This window comes from Kryptolebias marmoratus, linkage group LG22, assembly GCF_001649575.2.
Source record: "Kryptolebias marmoratus isolate JLee-2015 linkage group LG22, ASM164957v2, whole genome shotgun sequence".
Classification (NCBI taxonomy): domain Eukaryota; kingdom Metazoa; phylum Chordata; class Actinopteri; order Cyprinodontiformes; family Rivulidae; genus Kryptolebias; species Kryptolebias marmoratus.
In genome coordinates this window covers 8,637,681-8,665,188 of record NC_051451.1, presented here as the reverse complement: position 1 = coordinate 8,665,188, position 27,508 = coordinate 8,637,681, and the positions used below count along the sequence as shown (strand labels likewise).

The following is a 27,508-nucleotide window of genomic DNA, read 5'->3' as shown; positions in this document are numbered from 1 at the left end:
AGAGTAGAGTCCGGCAAAGAGATTTGGTGTCTTGCGTTGGCGCCAGGATATAGACGCATCCTGAGTGGGGGAAAAAAGTTTGCCTCAGTTTGACCGCAGCTCGAGTTCTCGGTGTGTGTTTTTTTTTTTTTTAATATATATGATAAATTACAAGCTTAAACATTAAAACACCCACTAACCGAAGTCGGAGGAGCGAAGAGTTCCGTGTTAGTTTATCGGAACCATCTCTGCGGCAGTTTGCGGAGTTTGTTTACCGCCTGTTAGCCGCATTCCTCGGTTAGCATCGCCGGCTAACTCCGCTCGTAGACGGACGGAAAAGTTTATTTGTTTTGTTTATTTGTTGTTGTTGTTGTTTTTACGAACTTCGAGTTGAATTTTGACTTTGAACTTGCCGGTGGCGGTCACAGATAGTGCGGATGTTTCCAGGTCTGTTTGGTGTTTTTATTAGAAACATTTCCTCCCGTCACCTGGTTGTTCCCACATAAACATCCCATCGGGACCTGTCGGCTGGTTTTTACTGGGAATTACACCAGGAACACCAGGAAAAGGGAGTCCGGATAGTAACGCTGTCAGGCTGGCTTAGTGTGATGTTTTATACGTCTAACTTCAACTATCTGCAGCCTTGTCAGGGTAAACATTTGGTTGGTCATGTTTCCTAGCTGCTGTCTTCTGAATGGATTATGAATTTTGTCGAAAATCCGCAAATCAAACCCTTTTAATCTGTCTTGTAAAATTAAAAGATGTGCAGAAATATGAGGCGTTGCTTGAGTTAAATTCTTGTGTGTCAAAACGAAATAAAGCAGCAATAAACTACATTATTGCTGTAGTTATTAAAAACAAATGTTAGTTGTGGCGTATAAACCTTTTTTATATCAGATGTTGTCATTGGTTTATTATGAGATGATCTCCCTTTAACTCCTTCACATATGGATGAAATGTTTGGTTCTGCGTGGATTGTTCTCCCAAACACTACAAATGTTCCTGGACCAGCATCCATATGTTTGAACCCTCTGAAAACTCTGATTTTATTTTTTTAAATTTCTGAAAACAGATGTTTGGTAGGAAAATAAAACCCTGGTCAGAACCTCAGCCTGATCTGAGAACGACACTAAAGCTCCAAAGAACCTGTTTATTAAATGTTTTGTGTATTATAATATATTATTATAATATATAATATTTGACACAGCAGGTTTTACTGAACTGTAATGAAAACAACATTTTCTGTCTGGATGGTATCGATCGGAGGATCATCAGGAGGGGATTTTTGTTCCGATTGTTGTCGTTGTTGATGGTAAAATGCTTTGAATTGGTCAAATCTGAGCTTTCCAGGAATATTTTGTGTGTGTGTGAAACAGTGTGAACACAGAAGAGTTGCGTTTATGTTTTTTTTTTACTTTTTTGAAGAGAAGCCCTGGCTATAAATCATGTCAGCTGTCAAAAGCTTTGGATTTACGACTGTAATTAATTTTAAATGCTTTTAAACTTCTGAATGAGGAGGATGTTTCACTTCTTTATATCTCAAGTTGTGTTACTTGATACTCGGAGGATTAGTTGTGTATGGTTAGGCTTTAATAACGTTTGTCTAGGAACTGGACTTGAAAAAGATAAATGAATGCGGTGCAGTTTCACTCTACTGGGACGTTTTACTCTTTATCTTTATTTCTGCGAGTGTTTTTTTTTTTTTTTTTTAAGCCTCAGAAGGAAACTTGGCGGCGTTTACAGCGTTGTGCTTCACTCCCGGGTTTAGTTTGGTCTTCTATTTCAAATTAGGGTTTTTGTCTACAGAAAATATAACTTAAGTGGGGTTCAAACCTGAAGCCATTTTGTGTTTTTTATGTTTACGGTCTTGTTGATTTGGGCTACTTTCTCACTGGGCTGTGGCTGTTGGAGACACAAAATCGTGAGGAGACTGTGCAAATTTTCAACTTAAAATTGCGCTGAATTGAGAAACGCGCAGGTTTTCTTCCAAACCCGACATCTCGGTGCGTTTCAAACCCAACAGGACTCTCAGACAGAGGCTGGTCCACCCTGAGGACAAAACACCCAAACACTGAGCGGTGTGGAGTCTGCAGTTCAGTGCAGAAAGGAACGGTCAGACCTCCACATTGGAGAAACCAAACAGTTTCTCCACAGATGCATGGCTCAACACAGGAGAGCCAGCTCTTCACGACAAGACTCAGCTGTCCATCTGTACCTCAAGGATAAGCGACACTCTTCTGAGGACCAAAATGTTCCGATTTTGGACCAAGAAGAGAGATGGTTTGAAGGAAGTCCTTTTTGTCAAACGAGAAAAAACAATCTTAAACACTGGAGTTTTCAGATTTCAGCTTTAAGACCTGCGTTTGGCCTGATCCCCATTTGTTTTGCCTTGAATGCACACTTTCACATGTGCGTCCACAACATTTCCTTTGTGAGTCGGACAAACAAAGACCCTGACAACTCTCCACTGCGAGGAGAGTGAATCTAGAGGCTCTTTTACAAAACGGTTCTGCGAAACGGTCCCACAGACCGGTCTGTCTTTGGGCCATCTTCTTCTGGCCATTCGTAAGTCCCCGTCCTGCACAGACATGAGCTTTCAGAAATGAAGCAACCTCTGCAGAACTGAAAGAGGTGTGGAGCAGAATGCATTAAATGTGTCAGAATTTCTTTTTTAACGCTGAATTCAAAGTAGTTGTGCGTCGTCATCGATCTTCCCACTTCATCACTTTATGGAGCCACAAAGGCAGGTAACTTTGCTTCAACCGCCCTCGGTCAGTTCAGAAATCACACCAAGGCTGTCCGAAGACATCTAAGTCCTGTCCTGTCCTGAGGTGTCTTCAGAAAGAGTCTTAGCTTGCATAATTGTGCATCCCATGCAACACAAAGCTTGGAACTCCACACACTCTAGTTTGAACTGAGAAAGCTGCCCGGATGGGAAGCAAAATGTCTTCAACTAGAACTGAAGTCAAGTTGTTTTTTTTTTTTTAATGTGTGTGTGTATATATTTTTTTTGGAATCCCACATGACACGTTCAGTCATTTCGTCATTAGACGTTGAGTGCTACGGACCTCAGAGCAGAAGTTTAGAAGCTGCTGGATGAGGACCAGGCTGACCTGCTGAAGGCTCGAGTCACGTGACGCCCTGTAAAATCCGGTTCTTATTGTTGTCTCTAATCGGTCACAAGTTGGTTTCATAGATCACCAACCTCTCACAAAGGTAACTCTCATTTCTCGCACCTTCTGACTCACAGAAAGTACACTGAGGCAGGTTTCAGGTGCCCGCGATAACGCCGACTAGTTTCAGAGAAAATTTGTTGCACTGCTTTCTTTTTCAACATGTCCAAATTCCTGTATCTTACACAAAGAAAATGAAGAACCCCCTCAAATGTTTCAGTTTTTTGGAGGGGGAGGAATTCCCTCTCTAATGTAGTTTACAATTTGTCACCAGCAGTCACAGCTCAGTGAGTCAGCTCATGGTCATTAAATGGTCATTAAACCATCTAGGGGGTTGTTTTTGGATATTATTCTGCTGTAGGTAAATTTCTGACTCCATACTGTGAGATGTCCTTCAGTTCAGAATACCAGACCCTCTGTGCAAGTCACCAACTCAGCCTCCCAGACCATCATACTTCCACCTCCATGTAAATTCTTTAACCCGCAACCCTTTTTACTAAGGCTTTATTGCATGAAAGTGCATATCTGTAACCTGTTTGGTAAACAAGCCAGAGCTCATTCAGTTTTTGATTGTTCTGAAGGCAGAGCTGTCTCTGATCCAAGCTTTGGAAAAGCTTTTTTTAAAAAGAAATTATCCACAACAACTCCTTCACGAGATCAGATTTGCAGCTTTTTGTCTCACTTTTGTTACAAACGCAGTCACTTTTAATATTGTCAGAATAAGGTGAAGAATCAGGTTTATGTTAAAGTTTCCAGCTGTTTTTTTTTTCTAGAAATATGTTTCTAAAGATTGAGTCTTAAAATTTTGAGACTGTTTTCCGTATTTTAGCTCTAAAAGAAAAACTCTTTTAGCTTTTATAAGAATAAGAAGAGGAAAGGAGGCTTATGTGTGGGGGTGGAGGAGGTGTTAGAAATTAAAATCTCCTGTTATCTGTGTGTCAGACAGCTGGACATTCCTCAGTCAAGCCCTGGATCTCAGCTACAAAAATAACACTGATGGAGGAGGAAGCAGTTGTTAGAAATGAAATTAAACAAAGACTCAGCAGATCGGTCATCAGAAGGTCCTGCTGGGATTTCTTCAATACTGAAGTGAAAACAAAGGCAGAAGAAATGTCTCCAGGCTGCTATCACTCAGGAGTTGTCCCTTTTCTTCACTAAACAAACATTTATTTTGTTTGGAAAGTGATTGTGTTTAGGATTGAGCTCTGAGTGTGTGTGTTTCAGATTCATTCATCTTCTCAGTCTGAAGCTCGTCTGCAGGAATGGTCGAAGGTTAACCCTCTGATTGGGTATCATTCGGTGATTAGTCTGTGGTGTCACTCAGTCTGCGCTCTGAGTGTTTAAATCTATTCTTATAAAATGCCACCAGAACTCTGTACTGGGACCAGATCAGGGCTCAGAAAACAAACGAACAAACAAACAAACCAGTTGGTGTTAGTGGAATCTGGCAGCGTAGGTTTCGGAATAAATGGCAGTCAGACATTTTACACCCAACTCTGCAGCCGAACAGGATTCAAGGGGATAAAAAACATAATGAACTTCGTTCAGGATCATCCAGTTTTGAGGCAAAGGTAAGGCATGGGAAGGTGCATGTTCATCAATATATCTCTGTTAAAGTCTAAGCAGTGGACCTCGGCTTCATTAGGTGTCTTCATCCATTTCCTCTAAATACCCTGACCCAAAGAAGGTCCAGCTGAGGATGATCAGGCCTCGGTGCGTGTCCCTTAGTCCAGCGGCTCCCAAACCTTTCAGCCTCTGATCTTCAAAATAACAGCAGCAACACAGACTTGCAACCAGCTATTGTTGGGTTAAGTGCTACACTAACAATTGAAAAACAAATAAGCAAATAACTTTTAAAGTTATGGCTCAGTTTTTTCCTGTTTTATAACAAAGGGAAAGTGTGCCGTCACTAATTGAATTTAAAGTTGAGATGATTTCTGGTGATTACCTCAAGACTCGTTGTTTTTGTTTCATGACCCAATGTGGGGTCCTGACTCCAGTTTTGGGAACCCCTGCCTTAGATAAAATGCAGTGTTGAAGGTTTAGGTTAGGATAAAGAAACCGGTTTGGGTTTTAGGTTAAAATTAGAGGTTCAAGTCTTGTTTGTTTTATGTCAGATATTTTGTTTGAAACCTTTCAGCTTGTAGAGTTTAGTATTTTCTGAGGTGGTACACATGATGAAAACTAGAAGACCCACTGGTTTAGTGAATTGGCACGATGTTGAACGCTGAATTAACAGCTTTACCTTTTAATTTAATAAAGAAAACTGCCCGACGTCATATAAAAGCGGCTAGGTTTTTAACTTTGATGCCAAACCGCCTTCCTCAGCTGTGTCTGTCCAGCACGAGCCTGAAAACTCTGTTTACAAAGAAACTTTCTTATCTTTATTTGGTTCTGTTTTTCCCCCCTTTCTATCCTGATGTGTCTGATAGCCTTTCTTTGTTTTCTTTACACCACTGATAGCTGTCCTTTAAATGAGAAACCTGAAGTCCTCTGGCCAGACCCTGGAATCCCCCAAAAGATGCTGAATTAGTGAATGAAGTTGTCATTGTAAAGAGCTTTGTTTGCTGTTTATCTCTGAGACTTTTGTCTCTGCTGTTTCATGTGTTCACTTGTGACTTAAAGAGCCATACATTAGTTATTATTTAGAAAAAATGTATAATGTTCTGTTTCTTATTCACAGCTGATAAAGTTGAGATCTCTTCCCATCTGTGCTTCTCCTTCAGTTCGTTTCTCCTCCTCTCTCTGCTCTGCTCGGTCTGCTTCGTCTCAGTTTTCTGTCTCCTGGGAGTGTTTCCAGTCTTGGAGGTTGAACTCGGGGATCTCTCCTCTTCCTTGGCTCTGGTTCTTTCCCCCCTCCTCCTCCTCCTCTCAGAGAGTTTCCAGCCTGGAGACCGAGGATCGGATTTCTCAGGGAGTCTCGGACGCGCTCTGGCGAGGTGGAGGTGGAGGAGGGACGGAGGGAGGAGGTAAGGAAGGAGATCAGGTTTCACATCTCCAGCGCTCTCCTCTGTCTGCCTCGGCTCCCTCCTCCTCTTCCTCCCCCAGCGACCTGGAGACAGACTGGCTGAGCCGAGGAGGAAAACATGCAATCCGGCCCTCCTCCTCCTCCTCCTCCTCCCCTTCCTCCCTCGCTCCCTCATTCTTCCAGCCTCTCTGCTGCAGCACAGCAGATAAATAAAGGCAGTAAATGGTAGCCGAGCACACAGAGAGACGATTCTTCACCTCCTCCACCTCTCTGGCTGCCCCCTCCATCTCAGCTCTGATATTTTATAACCTGCACGTCTGTTTTTATCCTCCTAGATCTGTGGCAAAGGTGAAACCATCGTACTTGAGCTCTGAAATTTACAAAAATCTCACCGATTGGAGCTGTGGTGCAGCTCTGCTCCTGTTTCTTATAGTTAAAACAGATGGAAAACATGGCTGCAGTTAAAAAAAACAACAACAAAAAAACAAACATTAAGTTGGTTTTCTTGTCTGTCATGGAAATCCTAAGTTGCCTTTTTTGTGGCCAAGCTGTTGCATGAAAACAAAACAGGAATTTATTCAGATTTTTGTTTGTATGAATGAGCTTACTTTCTAATCAAGTCATAGTTTTATCAAAAACAAAAATGACCAGAAAAACCACAAAATGTTCCCATTGGTTTAAGCTCAGTTAAACTTTCTGCAGATTCTCTCATTTCAGACAGAATTGGTACCAAAAACCTATACAAAATACACAAATTATTAATATTAGAAACTAATATAAACTCGAGTCTGCACAATAAATCATTAAGTTTTTCAGATATTATCCTCATTTAAGTAAACTCCTTCCCCTGCTGTACTCTGTAGATCTAATTACATATTTTGATTGTTTATAATCCAAAAACACAGCTGATGGACAGATTTATCCACCCTAATGAGTCTGTTTTGACGTTTTTTTTGTTTCAAAAGTTGTTTCTACGTGCTTTTATAGATGATGCAAGTCAGTACAGGATGGTTTATGGATTCTAAATGATTTATTGGGTTATTATTTTGCTCTGGAACAAAAACAGTCAAGCTAATTGAAGTGAAATGCATCTGAACTGACTTTATTCAGATTTATAGAACCATGCATATTGGTTCTGTAATCAGGAGTAAGAATCTTGGATGGTTTGATTTTGATTCAGATTCAGAAGGCTGCAAAAGCAAAATAATTAATGCTTCTCTGTGCATCTTTTTATAGTTCATGGTTACCTTTTGACACTTTGTTACTACTTGGTATTTTTCAAGTGAATAGTTTTGTCAGCAATCTATACTTAGTTTACTTCCAGAGTATTTTATCTGAAACACTTGTCAGATCACACAGTTCTTACATGTGAGAAAAGTTGAATAATCTCAGACTGAATTACAAACGTTCCTCTTTCAGTCTGATATCAGTGGAAGGTCGATACAGTGTCCATGTTCATTGTCTTCACTGTCTCCAGCGGCTCCAGTTGTCCTTTAATGGTATTGATCTCTGCTTTAAATACACCCAGCCCATCCCAGTGAATAATTCAGATTTTCCCCCACCACAGCGGCTGCAGAGAGATCCTGCAGGCTCAGAGGTCCAATAAAAGGAGAGGAATAATGGTTCCGGATCCGTCTAATTCAAGTCAAAGCTCTGTTGTTTTCTTTTAGAGTGAGAATGTGTTTATTTGTGATCATGTAGGATTATTGTTGGCTAATCTTGTGTATTTAAAGGTGATTCTATTTAAATCCAAGAGCTTTTTCACACATTTAAAATAAAACCTTGTTTGCGGTTATTTACCTCAGATCGGAGACGTTTTTGTCTTCAGGCGTTGTCTTGTACTTCATTCCTGAAGAGGATTTGATTTTCTTTTCTCGGTAATCCTCCTCCCTGATATGACTGTGGCCCCTGACCTCCATCTTGACCTCTGACCTCTGCATCCTGAAGTGCTGCCAGTTCCACCTGGATTAGACTTTCTGAGTATTTGGCTGTGAGAAACTCCTTTTTTATTTATTTTTTTCTTGAGCTCAGACAGCTGTTCAGTCACAAACGTTTTCTCTGAGAAGTCGGCTCCAGATGTTCTTTGAGGTCTGAATAATCTGAGTAATTCAAGTTTAAACACAGTTAATTTGCCTGAAAACAACATCTCTTGTCCTGGTTGTTGTCTGAAGAAATGAAGAGTCACATATGAGTTGTTCTGTATTTAAAGTTAGTAGCTTTTGTAGGGCTGAGAGGATATAGATCAACAGATGTCCAGTAAAATAACAATTATTCCTTTGGGTGTTTTCGGTTATTATTCACTTGGATAATCTTAATGATCATATAATAGAGTTGTAAGTATTTATCAGATAGAAGCTTTGATTTCTGCTTGATTCACAGTTATTCTCAGGGGCTGGTGTCAATTCCAGGAATTACCCTGCACCCTGATTGATTTTATCACTGCTGGGCAGAACTAAAGACTCAGAACAAACCATGCAGATCTGATCTTTAAAGCTGATATGGGACAGATATTTTTATTTTATTGAAAAGACACTTGTTCCTTTGGATCGGTCTTCTAGATTCTGGAGATTCGACCTAAACATTCCCAGCTGAGAAGTGGTGTTTTGTTTTTGATTTTAGTTGTGAAATGAAATAAATTCCATACTTCGCTACTTTTTAATTTTTACTTAACCATGCGCAAAAAACGCCAAAAACATTGACGTCAGAGGCTGAGCGGTGTTGTTAAGACCAAAGAGACCAATTAAAAATTTGTTGGCAACATTTTAAAGATAGAAAAGAGCCATGATTGTGAAAATCATTGTCTGTTTGAGGTGAAAAATTTGCTGGCAGATTCTGGTTTTGGCATTAATTTTCAATCTAATGCTAGGGGTCGAAAAAAATGTATAAATGTGTTTTTATAATAAGTAATTCACCTGTTTTAAAATGTTCCAGCACCTCATCACACTATATGTTTATTAAGCAAATGCATCAATAAACATTTTTGAGTGTTTCATTAACAGTAGCCTCTCCAGTATGTATGAATTATATTAACGTGGTGTTAAAGTCACCGTCATCTGTCTGAAATGGTAGCCGGCATTGCAAAGAGTGTTCACAAACACTGGTTGTTATCACTTTTTATTAAAAAATATCTGCTGATACTGAGACATTAGTGTGCAGAAGAAACGATTTGATAAGATAAACTGCTTTCCTGCCTTTCAGACTCTTCAGAAACTCGATGTGATGGAAGAAAAGATTAAAGCTGAGCAGATACTAAGAACCATAATGTGAATTTCTGTTTGTTTTGCAAGTAGCTGTGTGCGTGTGTCTGTGTGTTTCTATGTCAAAGACACAATGTTTCTGTTGGTTGACAACCAGGAGTCAGTCTGACTGTAGGAGAACGTGGTTTTCTGGTCTAAATGCGCTCAGTGTTGGGTGGTTTTTATATTCTTGGCTGTGCAGTTTTCCTACAGAACCAGGGTCCCGTGAATGCAGCACCACTCTAAACATTCACATTTCTTCGGTTTCATCTATAGCCAAAAGGCAAAGGTAGACAGTGTGTGTGTGTGTGTTTTTTGTCCTTCTGTCTGTTGGCAAAATATCTCATGATCCACTGGACAAACTCCATGAAACTCTCAAAAAATTATTGGATGTACATCTTCAACTGTCAGTCAATTGGCATAAAAACAAAAATGATCATAACTCCTCATCTGTAATAATTTTGCAGATGTTTTGCTAAAATTTGCTGTGGTAGTAGCTGAGACTGATCACAAACATATATTTTAAGCACAAACAGATTGTGAAAGATCTTTGTTTTAGTGTCTATTAGTGAGATATCTCATGAATCAGTAGGTGAATTTTAATAAAACTTTAGGTTATAATCATTGTATGCATATATATAAAAATGTCTCAGTATGACTCGGTAAAATTTACTGATATTGATCTAAAACCTTAAGTGATAGTAGCTGAGAGTCTTTCACAACACGTACTCTGAGCATGACATCTTGCGATCTAGCACGAGATTGTTCATAACATTGTTTTTAGGGTTCGACCTCTGTCTTTTTACACCATAAGATGATCTTAGTTTAAAACTCATAACAGGTGGTGGGCAATATGCATTCCTTTAAGAAATGCATGGCCTTTAATCTGTGAGGGCTTGGCCATTAGCTTTGCCTCCCAGCCTCCACATGCTTCCTTCTTTATCTGTTGTCCTCAGGAAAGTCGTCAGCTTTAACTGCAGTGATCAAAACGCTTCATTTCTACTTCCTGCCAGCACCGAACCGCCTCGCACGGGCTCTGCATGGCCTCCTGGCTGCTGTTAGGAAAAAGCAGGAGGGTTGTTCTGTTTGCTGCTCCGAAAGGGTGTAAAGCTTTAGATGTTTCCTGCAAACAAAATTGCCCTATTTGGATAAAAATGGCAACAGTGAGTAGGAAGTTCTGGTGTTTTTAGCTCTCAGTGAGTCTCTGCTGTTTGTTACAGAGTAATTACTCTAAACCTTAGCCCCCACTTATTTATTTCTCCCTGATAGAGGGCCACACCTCTGCAGCACAGCTGCTCTGGAGGGTTTACTACAAAGGTGTACGACTGCAGCATTTTTAGTGCATTTGTAAAGCAGCACTTATCTTTGAATAATTCAGCTGAATGATCTTATTTTATTTGTTTTAGATGCTGTTTTTGTTACATTTTGTTTTCATGGCCTCCTGACTGTGGCCCTGCAGCTTCCTGTTCAAGATGAAGCTTTACTCTGACATTGAGGCATCTTTCCATCTCTGGAGACTCGTTTGGGAATCAGGCGGACACAAAGCAGACCCACAGCAGCACATTAAGACATTAGTTGTGTTTACACAGACTAGGGCTGAGCGTCACAGCTGGGAGGACGAGCGTCTGGGTTTCTTTTTTTCTCTCTCTGCTCGTGTTTTTGTGTTTGTGTGCCGTCTCGAGCCACATTCCTTCCAGTTATGTGACAAGGACTGGTTTTACAGCTTTGCTGTCAGACTCACACCTTCATTTCACTCATCACTTCAACAAAGGAATCTGCTTTTTACCATCAGCTGCCCCCGTGCTGTTTTTAGTTTTCAGTTGGCTCGGTAATAATCATGTGAAAGAATCAAAATTAACCGCTGAAAAAACCGAAACGTCTTAGTTTATAATTAAGACAGCAAGAAGACAACAGACCAGCTGTAGGTTTACAGACAGTATATATTATTATATATGTGCATTTTCAAAAGGACTTAAAGAGAAAAGATGGTTCAAAATACATTTTTGATTTACTTCAAAACCATTGTGCTAAAGCTGAGAAACACCAGTCTTAAACTGGGTTCATAAGAAAGTAAATAGACAAAATGAGAATTGACTTTGTAAGTTTCTTGACTATTATTGGAAATTATCAAAATCTCCCCAATAGCAAGTAAATAAAGTGAGTTCACAAGTGAAGAAAACAAATCTGATCCTTGGAGCTAAAGAACAGTTAATGAAAGACTAAAAACAGATGTTTTTGTTTTGTTGCTGAAATGTTAAGTTGTGTGTAGAGTAAAAACTTAAGGCTGCTGTCACACGTTGTTCCTCATTCTGGTTGATCTGATCAGACGTACGCCGCCAGAGTTCAGGCATGGCAGTAAAATGTGACACAGGACACCACTTGTGATCAGATCAGTCAGCTGAGCAGCAAACGGGACATCTGGTTTTTCAGAAAATGGAAACGTTTGCTGATCATATTCTCACATCAGGATGGGTTAGATTGTGATAGCATTGAATCCCTTCAACTACACACAAACTGGAGCTTTTAAACCACCGACAAGTTTCGTTCTGACAGTCAAAAGAAGCTAAAAGATGACAGAACTAAAGTCAAACGGAACAGCGAGTGTATAAACAGCAGTTCTGAGGAACAGAAATATAGATGGCTATGATCATTCAGCCAGAACCCTGGTGCCGTGTTGCTCTCTTTACTGTTGTTGGAGATGTTTTCTGTCAAGGAACCATCGTATTATATTTGGATGGTTCTTTTTACACCATCACCATTTCTAATAAAAACTCTGATGATGTCACGTTGTCCTTCAATGTGGACCAGGATACTGGAGTTTCTAGAGGTCTTCTGAATGTGTCCCGAGTCTGATCACACCTTTGTTTAGGAATTCAGTGCACCTTTTAATACAATGTCTAAATAGGAGCTGACTGAAATGATTAATTGGGTGTTTTGTTTAATAGGCTGCTCTGATTTCTCAAGCTGGATATCAGCCATAGAAAAACCTGAATCATTCAACCTATAACTACAACACAAACATAACATTAAAATGTTGAGATATAATCCAATCAGTGGTTTGATTGTAATCTTTGTCCCTGTTCATACCAAAACATTAACATCTGATCTGATCAGACTTAGTTGACTTTTAGGTCCAAATGTTCTCAGGAAGATGGATGAAGACAGCGTCACTCAGATCACTTTTATCCACATTACTTTGGTAGTCTGAAGAGAAACTATCTAGGGCCACACTGAGGAACCACCTGGACTCTTGTGTAAAGATTAAAATTATAGATTGACAGGACAGGAGTGAGTTTGACAATGTGAGACTGTGTTTGTGATGCTTCCTGTTCCCCGCATCTCTTCCCTTCTTTTTTTTTTTTTTCTTTTTAAATTACTGAATGTTCAGTTTCAGTGTAATCAGCCCCGAGCGATACTAAATTATCTGGGATCTCAACAACACTCATTATCAGGATTGTGGGCTGCCTTTATCTCCAGGTGGTTGTTAGCATTTGCAAAATTGAAATTGACTGGAAACATTAATAAAACACTCATTAGAATAAAACAAGCTGTTCTTTGAAAGGATGAACACGTTTTAGTTGTGGCAAAAACTGTCATATGGGAAAAACCCAACATGGTAATTTAATTAGATTAGTATCAAGGTGAGACGTTTTTACTACCAGAGCCTGTTATCAGACGTTATTTGTCAAAGAGATGAGTGAAGTATTAATACAGTGATAATGGCTCTTTGATACAGTTGTCAGAGCAATAAAGAGGACTAAGGACATCCAGTCTACAATAAAGACCCATCAGATCCTATTTTCCATCACATTTTTATGATTCTGTAAATATTTTAATGTTTGCGTTTGGACAGATGTATCATTGGACCACACACACAACTTCACAAATACCCACTTACACGATATTTAAACAGTTTTTAAATATGTAGTGGCAGATGGTGATGTTTTGCCTGTTTGTGTCTGTCAGCAAAATATCTCATGAACCAGTGGATGGATTTTAATGAAATTCTCAGAAAGTGACCGTTGGATGTAAATCTACAAATTAACTTTTGGAGTCAACCTAAGTAAAGATGGCTGCCACAACTAGGGGTTGGCAAACACAAAAATGGCTACGACTCTCTCAGTTTTGCAGACATTGAGCTAATTTCTAAGGTAGTAGTAGCTGAGAATGATCCCTAACACACATTTTGAGCTCTTAACAGATGGCATAAGATCTTTGTTTAGTGGGAGATATACATTCCTTTAAGAAATGCTAGTTTATTTATTTTTTATTTTTATTGTATGTATTTCAGTAGTAAATGACAGAAGGGTTAAGTATTCAGTCTATTATGTAAGAACATTTCAGTTTATTTGGTGAAATCCCAGAAATCTGTCTGTTAATCTGATTATTTGCTAAAAGCTATGAAAGCAGTTAATATATGACTGTTTGATAGAAACTGGTGAAACTTTTTTATTAATTCAATGGTCTGATGTGGTTTGTTTGCTTAAATCTCCCGTGCAACTTTTTGTTAAAAACAAAAATTATGTATATCTGGTTTAACATCGGGAGATCTTTATGTGAGAAAATGTGTAACTTTTATTTTCAAAAGTGTGTGTGTGTGTGCGTTCAGCTTTATTTTCAGTAAAATAAAAAAAACAAATAAATGCTTGGGCCGTGTTTTAGCCAGTTGCTGAAGGTAAACAGATGAAAGTTGGTCTCTAGAAAAAAAATATATATTTTTTTTTTTAGTTCAAATGGTTTTAATTTTTGTGTTTTCAGTGCTGCATTTTCTTGTTTTCCTTTTTTTTTTGTTTTTTTTCTTTCTGAAACTTAAGTTTTTACTTTGTAGTAAAGTATTTTTGCAGCTGTCTGCTGCTCAGCTGTTGGTGTTCATCATAGTTGATGTAAAAATAGTTGGATGGAAAGCAGCAGTGTTTGAGAGCAGGATCTGTTTTTCCCTCCGTCTGTCTCTTTTTCTTGGCGCTGCCTCTCCATCTATAAAAGATGTGTGTGTGTGTGTGCGCTGACCAACAGCTGTTTCTGCCAACCTCGTGACCGCTCTCAGCCCCCGTCTTCGGACATCTATTTTCTCCTCTGCTGTTCTATATTAATTTGGCTGCCGAATCCTCACCACCACCCGTTTTTTTTATTTATTTTAGGTTTTTTTTTAAGTTTTTTTGACTGGGGTGGAGCTGAACACACACACACTCTGTTTGTCTGAAGCTGCTGGTAAACTCAGCTTTCCACATGATATCAAGGACTTTTCCAACTGAGGGTGTTAGGTTTGGCTGCAGCAGGGTGGTGTGGTCTCCATCCAAAGGAGCTGGTGGCTTCAGACCTTCAATATAAACTTTTTTATTTAAAACCAATATCTGCCAGTTTCTCTTTGTTACCAGCAGCCTGTCACTGAGACACAATTTGTTCCCATTTCTTTAATTGTATCTATAAATAAATAACAAAGATAAAACGGTTTGACAGGAAATAGGATTGATCTGGAACTATTAATCAAGACCACTTTAAAAGCTTACTAGAGGGTCTGGCTTCTTGGAAGGGAAATCTAAAGACATGAGGACTTGATCAGGAGTTTGAGCAGTTCTGTTGGTTGATTTTTGTCTTGTGAGATGTTAACTTTTGTAAAACAATCATAAAAACATGTGTGAAAGGGTTGCCTAACATCTGTAATTTTTACTTGTTGTTGGAAAGTCCTCTTATTGTGTAAAAATTTGAACATGTTGCGTCATACAGAAGAAGAAAACACATCCTTAAGTTCAACTGCTGAACTGGACTGGTGTCCATTATCTTCCTCGTTTACATAGCTTCTCTCATTGCTCGGCTCTTATTTTGAAGTTTTTGTCCTTCCTGTTTAGAGTATATAATCCAGCAGCTGGATCTGAACTCTCCTCTCTGAGTGTGAACATTAACTCACTGTCCTGACGTTGGCCTCCTTCACTAAATAAAGACTCCTTTTGATGAGCTCTCCGTTCAATAAAAAAAGCCTCTGTGTGGAGGAGGTGAAGAGGAGGGTCCTCCAGCTGTTGGCCACACTGCCCCACTTATCTGCTCACAAACAAGAAAACCACTCTGACGTCAGAAAGAAGCTAATGATGACAAAGATTCAAGTCCAGGAGTTCTTAAAGGGGGCTTTAAGGAGGTTCTGATAGTGCTTTAGGGTCCCTCAACATCTGGAATCAATTTAAATTGGATATTGAGAGAGCCTTTTGTTTATGGAAGCTTTTACTGAATAGAAAAATGACTTGATTACTGGTCACACAAATGATTGATGCGTTGATAGTAATTGCTAGAGAGAGCTGGCAGCACCAGCATATAGTGGGCTGGATCAGGACTTCAGAACAGGACTGGAACTGTTTGAAACAAACCACACAGAAAACCAACGCAATGACTGAAAGGCTGCTGCAAAGTCGTGATGTTTAAATTCAAACATTCCTGTTTTTCAGGTTGTCTGATCCCAGACTACATTTCCCATGGAGCCTTGCACCGACACGCTCACCGTTCTCCCACGGAGCCACCAATCAGGTACAAACACACACTTTCTGCTCTCAGTCTGCAGGACGTTTGCCGTGTAACGGGCACCGCAGATTTCTCCTTGATTAGCCCGTCCTCTTCCCTTCTGCTCTTTGAGGAGATTAACCCTTGACCCCAAAGCTGGAGGCAGAGCCCACCAATCAGGAGGCCTCCTGGCTTTTAATTGCAGGCTCTGATTGGGTCATTGGACCTGTCGTCTGGTTTGATTAATAAGCAGGAAGAGCACTGATTACAGCGGGCCTGAAGGCGTTTTCTCCATCTGAGCATAGAGAAAGTGTGTTTGAGGAAAAGGTCAGGAATGTTTGGAGAAGTCCTGCCTCCATGTGAGGTCTGATTGTGGGTCTGAAAGCTGCTTTACTGTGGGGCATTAAGAGTGGTTTAGGTCTCTAAATATTTCGGTGCTGAACGTTGATTTGAAGTAAACTTTTCTGAGTTTTATGGTTTTAACGTCAGGATTTGTTTGTTTTTGGGTTGATAGGTATGAAACTAACTTCATGCCTTTTTAGTGCAGTATTTTTTTTATAATAATAAAATTTGTTAAATAAATAAATAAATATATATATATATATATTTAAACATAGTAGACTTGGATGGTATCTATTTTTGATACTGTTAAGCCCTCCTCAAACTATATATCATGGTTTACAGTGTTACCATTTGCCTGGAAAGGCTTATAAAGTCTCATTAATTCATGTGATTTAGGGCATTTTAAGGGTTTCTAGTGTATTTTTAACTTTTATAGATTAATAAAGCAACAGATGAGTATTATTTTGATGTTGCTATCATATTATGGAGCCAAAATAAGAAGATAAGGGCTCAAACAAGGTTCATAATGCTACAGAACCTACTAGTTTGTTGCTTTTTTTTTTTTTTTGGTCTACCAGTATATTGTCCTTTTCAAGTCCATGTAGTGACCGCAGATTGTAGGACAATATCCAGTCAGATGTGCTTCTGGCCATGCTTTTATTGTGTCCTGCTATATAAATAACGTTATCTGCGATATAGCGAGATCTCACATGATCTGTTGGCGGTCAGAATGGGTTTAAGATGACTCTCAGCTACTACCATACAGTTTTGTGTTGATGGATGTGGATTATCTGATAGAGTTAACTTTAGGATTACTTTTACAGAAGTTTCTCAGGACTGTTTTCCAACCAAAACTGCTGCCATTTTTGGATGGCCCAGGTATATTGTATTACCACTCAACCCTATTTTCACCTCACACAGCATGTTGTGTTTGGACAATATTTATAAGATTATTCATTTATTACACCTAGTTTATCAATGCAAAATATAAAACTATAAAACTTGACTTCAGAGCTTACTGACAAACCTTCAAACAGAGCCGTTCAGTCTGCAGCATAAAATCACTCCCATATGTTCCTCGGCAGCACCGCCCCCACAGGCCTTCTCTGAAGGCCTGGATCGGATCGGCCCTTCTCAGCTTACAGTGCGGGCTCTGGTTTAGTTTAACACTGGTATGAAGTATCATACCAGCAGCTTAATATGGTCATATTTTGAGCAAAATTATCGTACACACTTAATTCTGAGCCACTTAAAAAATACAAATTATCTCCTTCAACATGACATTATTATAGCAGCATATTATAGACCAGGGGTGGGCAATCCTGGTCCTTGAGAGCCACTATCCTGCATGTTTTCCTTGTTTCCCTGCTCCAACACACCTGATTCAGTGGTTAAATCACCTCTTCCTGTTCTGCAGAAGCCTGTTAATCACCCATTGATTCAAATCAGGTGTGTTGGAGCAGAGAAACAAGTAAAACATGCAGGATAGTGGCCCTCAAGGACTAGGGTTGCCCACTCCTGCTATAGGCTATAACATATTTTTACCTTTTATAAATAATCTAACAAAATTGAACATCACCTTCCCTGGTGAGGAGAGCAGGATGAGCCACCAGAACAGACCATAATATCAGACTGGACTATTCTTCAAGCTGCTTTTCAATGATCTTGTATCAGGGTCCTGCCTCGTGAATATTTTTATATGTACTTTGTTTATATACTAGGAATTAACATTAACCAACCCACCTAAACGACTTTACAATTATATTATAATCACAACCCAGTGAGATTTGCACATATTATGCCTAAATAAAGTTTCTTCTGTCAGTTCTTGGGGATTTATGGGATTTTTTTTTTAAATTATTGATAGTACAGAGGGCAAATATATTGTTAAAATACGATAATTATTGTACATCTGGCACCGCTGTCCACTCCTCTTTTGGTTCCTCGAGCCTCATTTCAGTTATAATTGGAAGGAAAAGCTTACGAACTAAGACACATGATTTTATCTTCTGTAAAACGAAACAAAGGAAAAACATGTGCTAGTTTATGAATTTACTGTAGATTGCATTAAAAAATGTTCAAACATGGCATTAAATTGGCATTAATAGGCATTAAATTTGATGAAATGAGTCTCTCTGACAATTTTCAACTTTAAAGAGTGAAACAATTAAACATCCCCTCGTTGTTCAGCCTCATATCAGAGGGGTTTGTTTCTGTCTGAACTTGTCTCTGCAGCTCAGTCTAACCTAATCTGTGAACATTTAGTGTTGAGGAAAAACTCCTGATCCAGTCCTCATTTTTTTTAAATATATTTTTTTCCTTGCAAGCAGCCAGACTTTCCTGTGATCTAGATCAGTATTTCTCCAGACTTTCAGAAGGTCTGTCAAAGTTTTTATTTGAGCACTGGTTGCCTTTTCACTCAGTGTCAGACCTGTGTGCAAAGGTTTCGGCTAGTTTGTCGATCCATAAATTCATATTTTGATTGAACCATCTTGCTTCTTCTTTATAGTTTCATATTTCTGTTCCTGCAAACACTCAGGACCACCTATAATGTTGTATTTTCTGAGCGCTGCCCTGTGGCCTGGCTGTAGTTTTCAGGGCGACACGGTGGATGAAACCATCCGATGTCCAGTCTCTGACCAGACCACACACACACACTGCCTGCTGTTAGACACATTTTTACTGCTGTGTTTAACTTTTATGTTTTTGGGAAAGTTGTCTGTGCTCCAGTTTTTCCAGCTTCCTTTTTTTTATTACTAGTGCAGCCAAATCATGTTCAGGATGAGTAATTGATGGCATATTAAAATATATTATTTTGGGAGCTTTATTACCGGAGTTGAATTTACCAGCGTTTTTAAATTTCTTCTGATCGATGATCAGAAGAAATCTGGGGATATAGCCCTGAATCTCCAGACCACATAGATAATATAATCATCATCAAACAGATGTAGATTTGCTCATCTTCATGGTAAAAAATGGTAAATGGCTTGCACTTGTATAGCGCTTTATATAATCCAAGGACCCCAATGCGCTTCACACTACATTCAGGCATTCATCCTAACATTCACACACTGATGGCGTGGGCCCGGGGGCAGGCTGACAGAAGTGAGGCTGCCATCACATCGGCGCCACCGAGCCCTCTGACCACCACCAGTAGGCAAGGCAGGTGAGGTATCTTGCCCAAGGACACAATGGCAACCCTCCAGTTGCAGGACGACCGCTGGGAGACGGTGTCTTTTTGCTTTCAAAAAGTTGAGGTATAAAGTGACCAGAGCTGCAAAAATATGTTTTGACTGAAGTGTGACTTGACCTGGAGCCAAAAGTTATTTCTAACATTTTGAATTATAATTACAAGCTATTTATCTGTTTTAAAAATCACTTTAAACTGTGTGTCTGAAGTTTGCATAGCTGTAATTAAAACACAGAAAGTAGTAAGTTATCTAGCCTAGATTCAGTGACGTGGTGCCGCCTGATAAATCACAGAAATGATCAGTGTTTAGACATTCATAAAATAGTGTTTTAACTCTAATATTTAAACAGTGGATGATCTTTTTAAATGATGGTTGACTTACTGTTCTCTGTTGTACCCAGCTGGTCTTCACTCTACATTAATCTGAATTTTCCTGTTTGGTTCTATTGTCAATCTGTTCCGATTCAAATCCTTACAGATTAATGTTACTTCAACCTGATTTTTGCTGCATGGATGATCCTCAGTAAACAGAATCTGTGCGACTCCACCTCTCTGATGTGAGGAGCATAATTGGATGATTGGTTCAGAGTGTGCAAAGGTGACTGTCCCAGGATGCTGAGCTTCACAGAGGCTCAGGACGCATTTGTGTTCGAACAGTTCTCTCATCTAAGTGACTGAATCTGAATTCATTCTGACTTTATTCACCTCTGTATTTAAAACTGTCCTCTTGTGATCTGATACCTGCCTCCCACATTCCAGCAGATTTTGAAGGAGGATAGGGGAGGGTGAATGTGCGTTATGGGGGAATAGGGGAGTGAGGAGGTGGCTGGTTATTGATAAGCAGCTTCAGGGTTGTGAGTTGGTCCTCTGAGTGATTCTGGTTGTGTTTTTATGATCTGTGTTTGTTTAGTGACTCAGCTTCAGGACAAGAGGCAGTGATGGATGGGCCCATTTCCATGGTAATTAAAGTGATTAAAACCTCCTTCAGTGCCTGAACCACATTGATCTGTTTTATGACTTTGTGACCATGATCAGGGCCTGTCTGCGTTTTTACGTTTAAATCTAAGGCTGCGTTGCCCCTGATCATTCTGTTTATCAAGTTACAGGAGCACAGATTACCCAAAGAGACAAAGTAAATGTTCCACATCCCATTTTATGCTGCAGCTGCTTCTGTTGACCTTTTAATGAAATTATTCGTCAGTGTTGCCCATTTAGTCCCCAAATCGTTCACTTAAGTCATGACTAGGCATATAAAGATCTAAATCTGGCTCTACTTTTCCTCACTAATAATCTTTTTACAATAATTTATTCAAATGTCTGTTTAGAATTCATTTTGTGCAAACACAACTAGTTCAATTTTATTTAAAGTCTGAGAAGTAAATGAACCCTTATTCTAATGTTCTAAGTTGACACCAATTCTTTGGCTGTTTTTTTTTTTTTTTTGTTTTTTTGTTTTTTTTTTTTTGGTGTGTGTGTGGGTGTGCACGTTAGAACCAAATCTCAGAAAGAAAAAGACAATTTTTCGATCAGTACCAGCTGTTTACTGGCCTATATGAGGGGATGGATGCAGGTTTAAGATTTACCAGGACAAACCCTTTTGACTATTAAAAACAATCTAGCATCTGGTTTGTGTAATCTTGAGAGAACACCAAGTTTTTACCCTAACATGAATGTAATGTCAGAGGAAAAGTAGGAGGCAGTTGTTTTCGTCATTCATGTTAACATTAACAAACTCTACAGCACATATAAACACGAAGCTGCAGAAAGATGAGACAAACTGTCTCTCTGCATTGTAACCATCCACATAATCAACCATACGGTTGTTTAATATGCATGTAACCACCAGATGCAAGCAGCGACAGAGGATGTTAAGCTGTGCTGGAAAAAACAAACCAAGATGGTTCTGAGAACTGTCTTGTGGAACCCTTATATGTTCATATGTAATTCTGAAATCCAGCTGATTTAGAAGAAATAACAATGTACTTGACTCCACCAGAAATGACTAACAACCAGCTTACTGGTCACACCAGTCTGGTTCTTATTTCTTTGTCCTAAATTTGTTCCTTAAACCCTGAGACTCACTTTTGCTCCATGAACAGTTTTTAGAGGTTAATGTCAAGTACTTGTAAATGTTAATTTTAAACAGTGTTAACTTTTTTTAACAGCTGGTTTATTCAGTGATCAAATAAAAAAAAAGAACTATTAGCTAATTTTACCTTAAAATAAAACTGCAGTTAATAGCAAACTGGACCACTTCAGAGGTTCTGTATCTTGATGAGACGTTAAAGTAGGGTGGAGATAAAGATCTGATGGGCTGGCTAATTTTATTTTGAGCTGGCACTGTAAAGAACAGAACCTTGCAGATATGAACAGATCAATAAAGGAGAGATTTTTGAGACTGAGGCGCCAAACTGACAGGATTGGGTTTTATTAGAGTTTGAGTTGGTAGTGACTCCAGACACCTGAATATGTGCTCTTAAACACATAAAAGTCACTTCTTTTTAATTAAATTTGGTTGAAAAGTCTTCATTGCTCATAATATGGATTGCTTTGACTTCCATTGATGATTATTGTTTTTACCATCTAATCTATATTTTTTCTTCTGCTTGCCAGCAAGTTAAATTGTAATCCTAATGCACTCAGGATTTTTACTAAACATTTGAAATACCACATGCAAAATTGTGCTTTTTCCATTGCACTGAGGTTTTTGTCGTTTTAGTCTTTATCGGCTGTTTTCTTAAACATGAGGTTTCTTCTCAGAATCATCAATCTAAACTAAACACAATTAAGCTCTGCACTCTGTAATAGGTCAGCAATTACCTGTAAATGAAGCAAGGCACTGGCACAGTTATGGGTTCACTTCCCAGTTGAGGCTGTAAAATCTTTTCTCTAACTTTAGTTTAATTTTTTTTTTTTTTTAAATAAACTTCTTTGTAACAGAAAAACAATATTTGAGATCTAAATAAAAACTGTAAGTGAGTAAAAGACCATTAAGAAGGGGATTAGGAGGAAAGAAGGAGGCTGAAGATGCGGCACTCGCCGTGGCTCGGGGTATTCTGGGTATTCTTATGCTAATCCATGGCAGGGGAAGAGGCACAGAGCAGCCAAGCAAACAATGGCAGTGGAGCCAGAAAGTCTGGCCTGCAGTCTCCCAGGCCCTGAAAGGCATGTCAGGCAGGGCGCCGACACCGACGGGAGGCTGCTGCAGCACCCAGAGGCCTGCCTGCAAGGAGGGGCCCCTGGAGGGGATGGGGAACGTGGCCAAGATGAAGGGAAAGGGGGAAGCATGATGGAAAACTGGAGGGAGGACAGAGAAAGTGAGGGAAGGGAACAGAGAAGGAAGAAAGGATGAGGTAAGGAAAGGAGGAGGGGGCACAAGATCATAAAAAAGAGAAATGAGTCAAATGAAGAGGAAAGGGGAGAAATGAGAATCTGAAATGGGAAGATGATACAGTGAAAGGCAAGAAAGTAGGGCTAGAGATAATTGGTTTTTATCGATAACCATAACATCCATCTGTCCATTCATTTTCTTTACCCGCTTTTCCGTGCAGAGCTGGAGCCCATCTCCAGCAGTCGCTGTGCGAGAGGCGGGGGACACCCTGGAAGGGTTGCCAGTCCATCAGAGGGCCACATAGAGACAAACCATTCATGCTTTCACTCACACCTAGTGACAATTTAGTTGTCAATTCACCTAACATGCATGCTTTTGGTCTGTGGGAGGAAATCAAAGTACCTGGAGAAAACCGGCACATGTACAAGGAAAACATGCAAACTCCACCCAGAAAGGCTCAAGATGGGAGGCAACCTGCAACCTTCTTGCTGTGAGGCTCATCGCTACGCCCCCCACCATAACTTTTTTATATATTTTTTTTTTTCTTGGTAGTTCATTAAATATTCATAACTAATTTCAAATTTTCACTTTATCATCTCATGTCAGAGCATAGTTTACTTTAAAGTCCATATCAGTAAATCCAAGAAAATTCTATCATGTAAAGCTCTCCAAATGGGCAAAGATGGGAGGTACACGACTCCTAAACCTACTAGTTACCCTCCATAATCCACTGATCACAGATTAAGTTGTGTGAAAGTTTCTTTGACTTATTTCAACTTTTTATTTAGTCTGATGAGCTTGTTAACAAACCCATCATGACTCATCAGTTGAACGAAACAATCAAACTATTGGTATATCTCAGCATGATGTGCAGTGTGTCCGTGAGAAATATTTGGGGGAAAACAAAAAGAAGTTGCCGGCCTACAAAACTCTCAATCGGATGAACAGGATCTAAAAGTCTTTATGAAACCACAAGAAAGCTAGCAAAGACCTGACACAGGACTTGAGAGATGCATCATCCTTTAGCTGATCATCGACTGTATTGGTGCGTTTCACTCTGAAGTTAGGATTTCCAAGTTGGGAAAAATCAGCTAGGAAAGTCAGAGATTCCTGATCAACCCCGACATCAATATCCAGTATGACTGGTGGTGATAGCCACAGTATGTCAGTTTGTATCTCATTAAATCAGTTACAGATTTAGCAGTGTACTACACCTACTAAGAAACATGTTGCTACACTGAATGCATAGAAATACATTATCTGTTAGCAAAAGCATTATATTTATTACTTTTATATACGTATTGCGAATAATAGTTAGCCTGGTTACTGAGAACAACATTTGCAAAGTATGCTGGGTTTCCAAGTTGCAACTGGAACACTTTTAAGTTAAATGGGATGTCATTTTGGTACTTTCATAGATTGAAGTACAGAAAAGAAGGAGGAGCTGTGGTTGAAGTGGTCGCCTCACAGCAAGAAGGTTGCAGCCTTTTTGTGTTGAGTTTGCCTGTACTCCTTATGCATGTGTGGGTCCTTGCTGAGTAATGCGGTTTCCTCCCACAGTCAGTCATGTTGGGGTAATTGGCTACTCTAAAAAATGTCCTTAGGTGTGATTGAGTGTCAGTAACTGTCGGTCTCGTTTGTCTCTGTGTGGCCCTGTGATGGACTGGCAATCTGTCCGAGGGATACCTCGCCTCTCATTTAATGGCCCCTGGAGGTGGGGTGCCGGCTCCCTGTGTCCGTGCATGGAGAAAATAAATGGCTGGATCAACTAAAGACACTGTTTAACAGCAGCAGACAATAAAAGGAGTCAACTGGAATTGTTCTGATAACCAATTAATTGTCTCAAGAAAATTAGCAAAGAGTGTTTTCACCTACATAATATCTGCTTTTCATTTTTTTTAAAAAAGATTCTTAATTTGCAGATTGGAGAGCAGGGCTGAAACAGAAATCTGTAAAAACAAACGGCAGGGAATCCCTTGACCTTGCTGTGATCCATCTCTGTCAATATTCTCCTCCAGCTGCAGCTCTGATGCCAATCTTCCCTCATTACTGCGTTTATTTGTTGAGCTCAGAAGCTGTTGCTCCCTGCCTTTCAGGCGGTCACTTTTATTTAGTCTGCCGCCATTCTTTCAGAACAGGAAGTGAAGACACATTAAGGGCTGATTATCAATGTCTGGCCTTTCCTGCTGCAGTTTGTCCTGATGAGGGAGAAGTCAGGGTGGGGAGAATTGGGCATAAATTATTAATGCATGCCACCCTTTTTGTTTTTGTAGTTTTTTTTACAATAAATTATTTTATTCGAATATACTTTTCTTGTTTCCAAAACAAGTTGACTGCATTCTGCACAGCTCTCTTAAAGTCTGAACACAGAATTTTAGTCAGTTTGAGGTCTGGACTTTGACTGGATCATTTTAACACCGTAAGTCTTCTGTTTGTCATCCAGCTGTTGTAGATTTGCTGCTGGGTTTGGGATCATTGTCCTTTTCTATCAAGACCCAAGTTTTAGCTGGCCTCACATTTGACGTTAGTCCTTTTGGAGTTTGTGGTTGACTGCAAGATGCCCAGGTCCTGGGCCTGCAAAACAATTCCATATTACCAGCCTTCCGCCATTGTGCTTTACAGTTAGTATGAGTTTTTTTGTGCTGATATGATATATTGTTTAGTTCTCCCCATCTATGACCAAAGGACATAGTTCCAGAAGTCTTGTGGTTCACTCAGTTTACATACACAAACTGTGCTTTCACCAAAAGAATAGTCTAATCCAGGTGAGAATAAACATCATTTATTATTTTATGATAGACTTTATCCAGGCTGCTGCAGAAACCATGGATCGCAGTACTAAAATATCATTTTCCTAAATTTTTCAAGTGTTTTTTTTTTGTTTTTTGTTTTTTTCAGCCAAATACAACGTTATTGCAGGCAGAAACCTAAAGCATCCATAAAACCCTAAACCAATACTTTGGTTTCCATCCCACTAAATTTCTCAGGATCCCCGGAGCGGTGTGACCTCAAATTCCTTCCCCTGGGGGGCAGCTATGGCTCACTGGTTCCCCATAAGAACAGTTTATTCTGTACAGGTGGGATTGCAGACAATGCCTTCTTTCATTCCCGTCACACTGAATGTTCCTCCTCCAAGACTCTGATGTCACGTCCAGGTACCAGGAGCAGCTTCGCTTCATTGACTACTAGTAACCTGAGAGATGAGCAGAAGAGGTTGGGGGGGATGGGACAAAGTTTTGAACCCCAAAAAAGCTGGTTCACATCAGACTGGAAGGAGGGAAAGTCTGAGATCTTTATCCACTTGCATTGTTATTAATTTACAGTTGGGACTGATCGGGCCCTGATACTGATGCAACTCATCCGTGTCATCATCCAGATGTGGATCCAGATTCCATGGTCTGGTGTTGGTACAAATAAATTTGTTTGTTTGTTTGTTTTATGTCCAAGCTTATGTACAGTGGTGTTTTGAAACATTTTGACAAAGAATATTCTGTTACCTTTTTTTTTTTCGCTCTCTTGAGAAAGATTGATTCATACAGATGTATTTCATAATTTGAACTTGGATCAAATTTGATGAAGGGTAGAAGTACTTCAGAACTGATCTGTTACTTTTTATAAAGCTTATGCAGCTGACTTCAAAGAATCACGTGAACGGTTTATCCCTCATGTTGTTCGGGTTTCCGGCCACCTGCCCTTCCTTTGCTTGGGTTTCATGTCTCTCTGTAGCCCATCCAACAACAGTCCTGCTGCTTGAATCAGACTCTAGTTGGGACCTGTTTACCAACCGAACGTGCCTCCGCCCCTGACCGCTTCCATCCTAAAGTTCGAGGTCCTGGTGTCCTGCCCTGAGGAGGAGGATTGAAGACGAGCTGCACTTGGAGGTTTGGTGTCAGGTGCAGTGTGTGTGTGTCTCAGTCTTTGATTTAAAAACTCAAAACTCGCTCTGGTCTTTGCCTAAGAATATCTACACAACCAACTATGTCTAACACTGCTAAATGTATATATCTGTACACAATACTCTTCAAACTGCCAGCAAAATAAACCATCCTGGTTACGTCACTGCACAGACTAGAGCGGATATTTGATTGTTTTTCTGACATTAACTGGAAAATAAATAACTAAAACATTATTAGCTTTCAAACATCAACCACATTTTGTTTAAAAAAAAAAAAAGCCAGAATCAGAGCATTTCTATTAACTGTTACAATTAAGAGAGTAAAACTGGCAAAATGTTTCATCTCTTCGGAACAAAAGATGCCATATAAAAATGTAGCAGGTCAAATTCAGCTGAAATGTTCATGTATAAAATTGTGGAACATATTTGGGTTCATATCAAAATGTTTCAGGTAGAGATACAAACTTAGAATCCATCTTTGTCCTTCTAGCACTCTTCTGTATTGTAATTGAATAGACAACCATAATGAGATCTAATAATGGGGAAACCAGAGGATATTGTAATCCATTTTGGTTCATTTATCACCACCAAGCGGCCTCAGTTATGATTTTATAAAAACACAGGAGCGTGTTTAAAAGGGGGAAATAAAACCAGAGTCAGGGCGTGTGCAGAGCAGTAAGTGACAGAGCGTATGTTTGTGGGAGCCATAAAAAAATAAACCGTCTGGGCCGCGTCTTGGTGTCGATAAGAGGAAAAAAAAAAAAAAAGTGGAGGAATCTTCACCTCATTGCCACAACAAAAACACGAGTTTGTTTGCGGCGACTCGCTCCATTTGGAGATCGAAGACGACGACAACAGCAGCTCGCTGCGATAAAACACAGACTTTCAGACAGACGGAGGCAGGACAA

General features: G+C 39.6%; 1 protein-coding gene across 4 annotated transcripts in view; it reads left to right on the top strand.

Annotated features, from left to right (window-relative positions):
- LOC108247406 (bone morphogenetic protein receptor type-1A) overlaps window positions 1-27,508 on the top strand; it is a 46,709-nt gene that overhangs the window by 453 nt on the left and 18,748 nt on the right. For all 4 annotated transcript variants that reach the window (XM_017435512.3, XM_017435509.3, XM_017435510.3 and 1 more), the window contains exon 2: window positions 15,791-15,869. The gene's annotated coding sequence lies outside the window, so the exon portion shown is untranslated. The remainder of the gene's footprint in view (window positions 1-15,790; window positions 15,870-27,508) is intronic.